The sequence below is a fragment of the Cetorhinus maximus genome, unplaced genomic scaffold, assembly GCF_964194155.1.
Source record: "Cetorhinus maximus unplaced genomic scaffold, sCetMax3.hap1.1 HAP1_SCAFFOLD_599, whole genome shotgun sequence".
NCBI classification, from domain to species: Eukaryota; Metazoa; Chordata; class Chondrichthyes; order Lamniformes; family Cetorhinidae; genus Cetorhinus; species Cetorhinus maximus.
Genome location: NW_027596541.1, coordinates 232,584 through 240,587, shown reverse-complemented (window position 1 = coordinate 240,587; position 8,004 = coordinate 232,584). Strand labels below are relative to the sequence as shown.

General features: G+C 61.5%; 2 long non-coding RNA genes across 2 annotated transcripts; one reads left to right on the top strand and one right to left on the bottom strand.

The window, feature by feature from the left end:
• The first annotated feature begins 1,790 nt into the window (after window positions 1-1,790).
• Window positions 1,791-3,461, top strand: LOC144674255 (uncharacterized). The gene is made up of 2 exons (XR_013574497.1): window positions 1,791-1,924; window positions 2,590-3,461. It is a non-coding gene; the product is annotated as an uncharacterized LOC144674255 (long non-coding RNA).
• A 1,591-nt stretch (window positions 3,462-5,052) lies between these two features.
• On the bottom strand, window positions 5,053-6,153 carry LOC144674257 (uncharacterized). The gene is made up of 3 exons (XR_013574498.1): window positions 6,089-6,153; window positions 5,491-5,661; window positions 5,053-5,214 (listed from the first exon to the last, which is right to left on the bottom strand). It is a non-coding gene; the product is annotated as an uncharacterized LOC144674257 (long non-coding RNA).
• Between the last annotated feature and the right edge of the window lie 1,851 nt (window positions 6,154-8,004).

Genomic DNA, 8,004 nt, shown 5'->3' with positions numbered 1-8,004 from the left:
CTGGGGGTGGGTAACGGGGGGTCCGGGCGCAGTGCTGGGGGTGGGTAACGGGGGGTCCGGGCATGTCATGAGTGCTGGGGGTGGGTAACGGGGGGTCCGGGCGCAGTGCTGGGGGTGGGTAACGGGGGGTCCGGGGGCAGTGCTGAGTATGTCTGGGGTGGGTAACGGGGGGTCCGGGGGCAGTGCTGGGGTGGGTAACGGGGGGTCCGGGGGCAGTGCTGGGGGTGGGTAACGGGGGGTCCGGGGGCAGTGCTGGGGGTGGGTAACGGGGGGTCCGGGGGCAGTGCTGGGGGTGGGTAACGGGGGGTCCGGGGGCAGTGCTGTGGGTGGGTAACGGGGGGTCCGGGGGCAGTGCTGTGGGTGGGTAACGGGGGGTCCGGGGGCAGTGCTGTGGGTGGGTAACGGGGGGTCCGGGGGCAGTGCTGGGGGTGGGTAACGGGGGGTCCGGGGGCAGTGCTGGGGGTGGGTAACGGGGGGTCCGGGGGCAGTGCTGGGGGTGGGTAACGGGGGGTCCGGGGGCAGTGCTGGGGGTGGGTAACGGGGGGTCCGGGGGCAGTGCTGGGGGTGGGTAACGGGGGGTCCGGGGGCAGTGCTGGGGGTGGGTAACGGGGGGTCCGGGGGCAGTGCTGGGGGTGGGTAACGGGGGGGTCCGGGGGGTCCGGGGGCAGTGCTGGGGGTGGGTAACGGGGGGTCCGGGGTCAGTGCTGGGGGTGGGTAATGGGGGCAGTGCTGGGGGTGGGTAACGGGGGGTCAGGGGGGCAGTGCTGGGGGTGGGTAACGGGGGGTCCGGGGGCAGTGCTGGGGGTGGGTAACGGGGGGTCCGGGGGGCAGTGCTGGGGGTGGGTAACGGGGGGTCTGGGGGCAGTGCTGGGGGTGGGTAACGGGGGGTCTGGGGGGTCCGGGGGCAGTGCTGGGGGTGGGTAACGGGGGGTCCGGGGGGCAGTGCTGGGGGTGGGTAACGGGTGGTCCGGGGGCAGTGCTGGGGGTGGGTAACGGGGGGTCCGGGGGCAGTGCTGGGGGTGGGTAACGGGGGGTCCGGGGGGCAGTGCTGGGGGTGGGTAACGGGTGGTCCGGGGGCAGTGCTGGGGGTGGGTAACGGGGGGTTCGGGGGCAGTGCTGTGGGTGGGTAACGGGGGGTCCGGGGGCAGTGCTGGGGGTGGGTAACGGGGGGTCCGGGGGCAGTGCTGGGGGTGGGTAACGGGGGGTCCGGGGGCAGTGCTGGGGGTGGGTAACGGGGGGTCCGGGGGCAGTGCTGGGGGTGGGTAACGGGGGGTCCGGGGGCAGTGCTGGGGGTGGGTAACGGGGGGTCCGGGGGCAGTGCTGGGGGTGGGTAACGGGGGGTCCGGGGGCAGTGCTGGGGGTGGGTAACGGGGGGTCCGGGGGCAGTGCTGGGGGTGGGTAACGGGGGGTCCGGGGTCAGTGCTGGGGGTGGGTAACGGGGGGTCCGGGGGCAGTGCTGGGGGTGGGTAACGGGGGGTCCGGGGTCAGTGCTGGGGGTGGGTAACGGGGGGTCCGGGGGCAGTGCTGGGGGTGGGTAACGGGGGGTCCGGGGGGCAGTGCTGGGGGTGGGTAACGGGGGCAGCACTGGGGGTGGTGCTGGGGGTGGGTAACGGGGGGTCCGGGCGCAGTGCTGGGGGTGGGTAACGGGGGGTCCGGGGGGCAATGCCGGGGGCTGGTGCCGGGGGCGGTGCCGGGGGCTGGGGGTGGAGGGTTTCGAGGAGGGGGGATATTCTTTGCCTCTGAGCCTCACTCACACCCTCTCTCTCTCTCTCTCTCTCTCTCTCTCTCTCTCCTCCTGCAGCAAGAGAGGAGACTTTTCACTAACTTCCACCGTCAGCTCTTCTGTTGGATTGACAAATGGGTGGGACTCACAATGGACGACATTCGGCGGATGGAGGAGGCAACACAGAAGGAGCTGCTCGAGGTCAGAGTCCAGAGGGCAAAGGGCAAGAGCGGCTGAGGGGATTGGACCCGTCCTGGGAGTGTTTGATGGGGACAGTGTAGAGGGAGCTTTACTCTGTATCTAACCCCGTGCTGTACCTGTCCTGGGAGTGTTTGATGGGGACGGTGTAGAGGGAGCTTTACTCTGTATCTAACCCCGTGCTGTACCTGTCCTGGGAGTGTTTGATGGGGACGGTGTAGAGGGAGATTTACTCTGTATCTAACCCCGTGCTGTACCTGTCCTGGGAGTGTTTGATGGGGACAGTGTAGAGGGAGCTTTACTCTGTATCTAACCCCGTGCTGTACCTGTCCTGGGAGTGTTTGATGGGGACGGTGTAGAGGGAGCTTTACTCTGTATATAAACCCGTGCTGTACCTGTCCTGGGAGTGTTTGATGGGGACGGTGTAGAGGGAGCTTTACTCTGTATCTAACCCCGTGCTGTACCTGTCCTGGGAGTGTTTGATGGGGACGGTGTAGAGGGAGCTTTACTCTGTATCTAACCCCGTGCTGTACCTGTCCTGGGAGTGTTTGATGGGGACAGTGTAGAGGGAGCTTTACTCTGTATATAAACCCGTGCTGTACCCGTCCTGGGAGTGTTTGATGGGGACGGTGTAGAGGGAGATTTTGATCCTATCTCTGTCTCTGTAGATTCGTCAGGAGAGGACACTCCGGGGGATGTCCGCCAAAGATGAGTGAAATCACATGTTGACGTAAGTACTTGCACTTCCCCCCCCACGGGCACTGACTCTCCCCGGGATACGGGCACTGACTCTCCCTGGGGCCCGGGCACCGACCCTCCCCGGGGCCCGGGCACCGACCCTCCCCGGTGTATTGCTGCTCCCCTGACCCCCACTTGTATCTGTTCTCTCCCCCACCAGGTCTGCGTGAGGCTGGAGCCCGGAGCGCGAGATCGATGGACAAGATGAATGCTGGTGCCAGCGACCAGGACGCCTGCCCTCTCACCTCCACCCGTGGCCGTGGACGTTCAGATTCTCCCCATTCGCAACCCACCCCGTCCCCAGACCCCAGCTCGATGGCCCCCACACCCCTGTAAATACCCCCACCCGACCCCCGGAGAACTCAGCAGATCCTTGACAGGGCAGCACCTCACTCTCTCTCTCCCTCTCTCTCTCTCTCTGCCTCTCTCCCTCTGCCACCTTCACTGCCCCCTCTCCCAGGCTCACAACCTCCCCTGCACCAGTGCCCGCCGGGCACCATGGTGAATGGTGTGGCGCCGAATAGGGGCAGGGAACCCTCCATCGAGGCCTCCCTCAAGCTCGCTTGGGACACCATGGCTGCCCTCCCTCTCGGCTGGGGTTGTGGGAGGGTTAGGGTTCGGGGAGGGGTATGTGTGGGGTTGGGGAGCAGTGGGCGGGTGGCTGGAGCATGTCGGATCGGGGGTAGGCGGGTCCCGGAGGGCGTGAGGGTGGGTTCAGGGATGGGGTGTTGTGGGCGGAGAGTGTGGCCATGTCAATGAGTTCTGTTTTATTCCTGATAACAAAATTAAAGAGAGGAACGAGCAGACTGATTCATTCTTGCACCAAACACCACCTCCAGCCAGCAGCAAGTGGCCACTCAGCCCCTCAAACCTTCCCTCCCCACTTCACTCGTCTGGTTAGACCACACTCGGAGCACTGTGTACAGTTCCGGTCCGGTTAGACCACACTCGGAGCACCGTGTACAGTTCTGGTCTGGTTAGACCACACTCGGAGCACCGTGTACAGTTCTGGTCCGGTTAGACCACACTCGGGGCACTGTGTACAGTTCTGGTCTGGTTAGACCACACTCGGAGCACCGTGTACAGTTCTGGTCCGGTTAGACCACACTCGGAGCACTGTGTACAGTTCCGGTCCGGTTAGACCACACTCGGAGCACCGTGTACAGTTCTGGTCCGGTTAGACCACACTCGGAGCACCGTGTACAGTTCCGGTCCGGTTAGACCACACTCGGAGCACCGTGTACAGTTCCGATCCGGTTAGACCACACTCGGAGCACCGTGTACAGTTAGACCACACTCGGAGCACCGTGTACAGTTAGACCAGACTCGGAGCACCGTGTACAGTTCTGGTCCGGTTAGACCACACTCGGAGCACCGTGTACAGTTCTGGTCCGATTAGACCACACTCGGAGCACCGTGTACAGTTCTGGTCCGGTTAGACCACACTCGGAGCACCGTGTACAGTAAGACCACACTCGGAGCACCATGTACAGTTCTGGTCCGGTTAGACCACACCCGGAGCACCGTGTACAGTTCTGGTCCGGTTAGACCACACCCGGAGCACCGTGTACAGTTCTGGTCCAGTTAGACCACACTCAGAGCACATGTACAGTTCTGGTCCGGTTAGACCACACTCGGAGCACCGTGTACAGTTCTGGTCCGGTTAGACCACACTCGGAGCACCGTGTACAGTTCAGGTCTGGTTAGACCACACTCGGAGCACCGTGTACAGTTAGACCACACTCGGAGCACCGTGTACAGTTATGGTCCGGTTAGACCACACTCGGAGCGCTGTGCACAGTTCTGGTCCGGTTAGACCACACTCGGAGCACTGTGTACAGTTCTGGTCCGGTTAGACCACACTCGGAGCGCCGTGTATAGTTCTGGTCTGGTTAGACCACACTCCGAGCACCGTGTACAGTTCTGGTCTGGTTAGACCACACTCCGAGCGCTGTGTACAGTTCCGGTCCGGTTAGACCACACTCGGAGCACCGTGTACAGTTCCGGTCCGGTTAGACCACACTCGGAGCACCGTGTACAGTTCCGGTCCGGTTAGACCACACTCGGAGCACCGTGTACAGTTCCGGTCCGGTTAGACCACACTCGGAGCACCGTGTACAGTTCCGGTCCGGTTAGACCACACTCGGAGCACCGTGTACAGTTCCGGTCTGGTTAGACCACACTCCGAGCACTGTGTACAGTTCTGGCCCCCACATTATAAAATGGATTTCGAGACACTGGAGAAGGTGTGAAAAGGGTGATACCAGAATAGAGAGGTTATAACTATCAGGAGAGATTGAACAGGCTGGGTATCTTTACTCTAGAAAAGAGAGACTGAGGGGGTGGCCTGATGGAGATCTTTAAGATTATGAACAGGGTTTGATAGGGTCGACACAGAGAAGATGTTTCCACTTGTGAGAGAGACAAGAACGAGGGGGAACTTCAATATCAGACGGTCACTAATAAATCCAATCGGGGAATTCAGGAGAAACGTCTTTACCCAGAGAGCGGGGAGAATGTGGGACTCGCTCCCACGGGGGAGAATGTGGGACTCGCTCCCACGGGGAGTGGGGGAGAATGTGGGACTCGCTCCCACGGGGAGTGGGGGAGAATGTGGGACTTGATCCCACGGGGAGCGGGGGCAGAATGTGGGACTCACTCCCGCGGGGAGTGGGGAGAATGTGGGACTCGCTCCCACGGGGAGTGGGGAGAATGTGGGACTCGCTCCCACGGGGAGTGGGGAGAATGTGGGACTCGCTCCCACGGGGAGTGGGGAGAATGTGGGACTCGCTCCCACGGGGAGTGGGGGAGAATGTGGGACTCGCTCCCACGGGGAGCGGGGGAGAATGTGGGACTCGCTCCCACGGGGAGAATGTGGGACTCGCTCTCAGGGGGAGTGGGGAGAATGTGGGACTCGCTCCCACGGGGAGAATGTGGGACTCGCTCTCACGGGGAGTGGGGAGAATGTGGGACTCGCTCCCGCGGGGAGAATGTGGGACTCACTCCCACGGAGAGCGGGGAGAATGTGGGACTCGCTCCCACGGGGAGCGGGGGAGAATGTGGGACTCGCTCTCACGTGGAGTGGGGAGAATGTGGGACTCGCTCCCACGGGGAGTGGGGGAGAATGTGGGACTCGCTCCCACGGGGAGCGGGGGAGAATGTGGGACTCGCTCCCACGGGGAGTGGGGGAGAATGTTGGACTCGCTCCCACGGGGAGTGGGGAGAATGTGGGACTTGCTCCCACGGGGAGTGGGGAGAATGTGGGACTCACTCCCACGGGGAGTGGGGGAGAATGTGGGACTCGCTCCCACGGGGAGTGGGGAGAATGTGGGACTCGCTCCCACGGGGAGAATGTGGGACTCGCTCTCAGGGGGAGTGGGGAGAATGTGGGACTCGCTCCCACGGGGAGAATGTGGGACTCGCTCTCACGGGGAGTGGGGAGAATGTGGGACTCGCTCCCGCGGGGAGAATGTGGGACTCACTCCCACGGAGAGCGGGGAGAATGTGGGACTCGCTCCCACGGGGAGCGGGGGAGAATGTGGGACTCGCTCTCACGGGGAGTGGGGAGAATGTGGGACTCGCTCCCACGGGGAGAATGTGGGACTCGCTCTCACGGGGAGTGGGGAGAATGTGGGACTCGCTCCCACGGGGAGTGGGGGAGAATGTGGGACTCGCTCCCACGGGGAGCGGGGGAGAATGTGGGACTCGCTCCCACGGGGAGCGGGGGAGAATGTGGGACTCGCTCCCACGGGGAGTGGGGAGAATGTGGGACTTGCTCCCACGGGGAGTGGGGAGAATGTGGGACTCACTCCCACGGGGAGTGGGGGAGAATGTGGGACTCGCTCCCACGGGGAGTGGGGGAGAATGTGGGACTCGCTCTCATGGGAAGACTGATTTTTATCCTCTTTGACACCAACTAGACCTCGCTGGCCGGGCCCAGCATTTATTGCCCATCCCTAATTGCCCCCTTGAGAAGGTGGTGGATGAGCCGCTGCAGCCCATGTGGTGTAGGTACATCCACGGCGCTGTTAGGGAGGGAGTTCCAGGATTTTGTCCGTGTGGTGTAGGTACACCCACGGCGCTGTTAGGGAGGGAGTTCCAGGATTTGGACCCGGAGACAGTGAAGGAACGGCCGATATATTCCCAAGTTGGGATGGTGAGGGGCTCGGAGGGGAACTTCCAAGTGGTGGGTGTTCGCCATGTGTCTGCTGCCCTCGTCCTTCTAGACGGTAGAGGTGGTGGGTTTGGGCGGCGCTGTCGAAGGGGGAGTGTTCACAACAGGACCCAGGCCCCATGTTTAATGGGAAGGGTCACAGATTGATGGGGACTTTCGGAGGATTCCGGAAAATTCTCCGGCCTATCACACTTCCTAGTTTCACACTGTGGTTTGTGGTTGGTTCTTTTGACCTCTGTATGTGAAACCAAATTTAAAATTGCAAACAGGCACGGGGTTAAATATAGTGTAAAGCTCCCTCATCACCGTCCCCATCAAACACTCCACGGACAGGCACAGCACGGGGTTAGATACAGAGTAAATCTCCCTCTACACTGTCCCCATCAAACACTCCCAGGACAGGTACAGCACGGGGTTAGATACAGAGTAAAGCTCCCTCTACACTGTCCCCATCAAACACTCCCAGGACAGATCCAGCACGGGGTTAGATACAGAGTAAAACTCCCTCTACATTGTCCCCATCAAACAGTCCCAGGGCAGGTACAGCACGGGGTTAAATACAGAGTAAAGCTCCCTCTACACCGTCCCCCATCAAACACTCCCAGGACAGGTACAGCACGGGGTTAGATACAGAGTAAATCTCCCTCTACACTGTCCCCATCAAACACTCCCAGGACAGGTACAGCACGGGGTTAGATACAGAGTAAAGCTCCCTCTACACTGTCCCCATCAAACACTCCCAGGACAGATCCAGCACGGGGTTAGATACAGAGTAAAACTCCCTCTACATTGTCCCCATCAAACAGTCCCAGGGCAGGTACAGCACGGGGTTAAATACAGAGTAAAGCACCCTCTACACCGTCCCCCATCAAACACTCCCAGGACAGGTACAGCACGGGGTTAGATACAGAGTAAAGCTCCCTCATCACCGTCCCCATCAAACACTCCCAGGACAGGTACAGCACGGGGTGAGATACAGAGTAAAGCTCCCTCTACACTGTCCCCATCAAACACTCCCAGGACAGGTACAGCGCGGGGTTAGATACAGAGTAAAGCTCCCTCTACACCGTCCCCATCAGATACTCCCAGGGCAGGTACAGCACGGGGTGAGATACAGAGTAAAGCTCCCTCTACACTGTCCCCATCAAACACTCCCAGGACAGGTACGGCA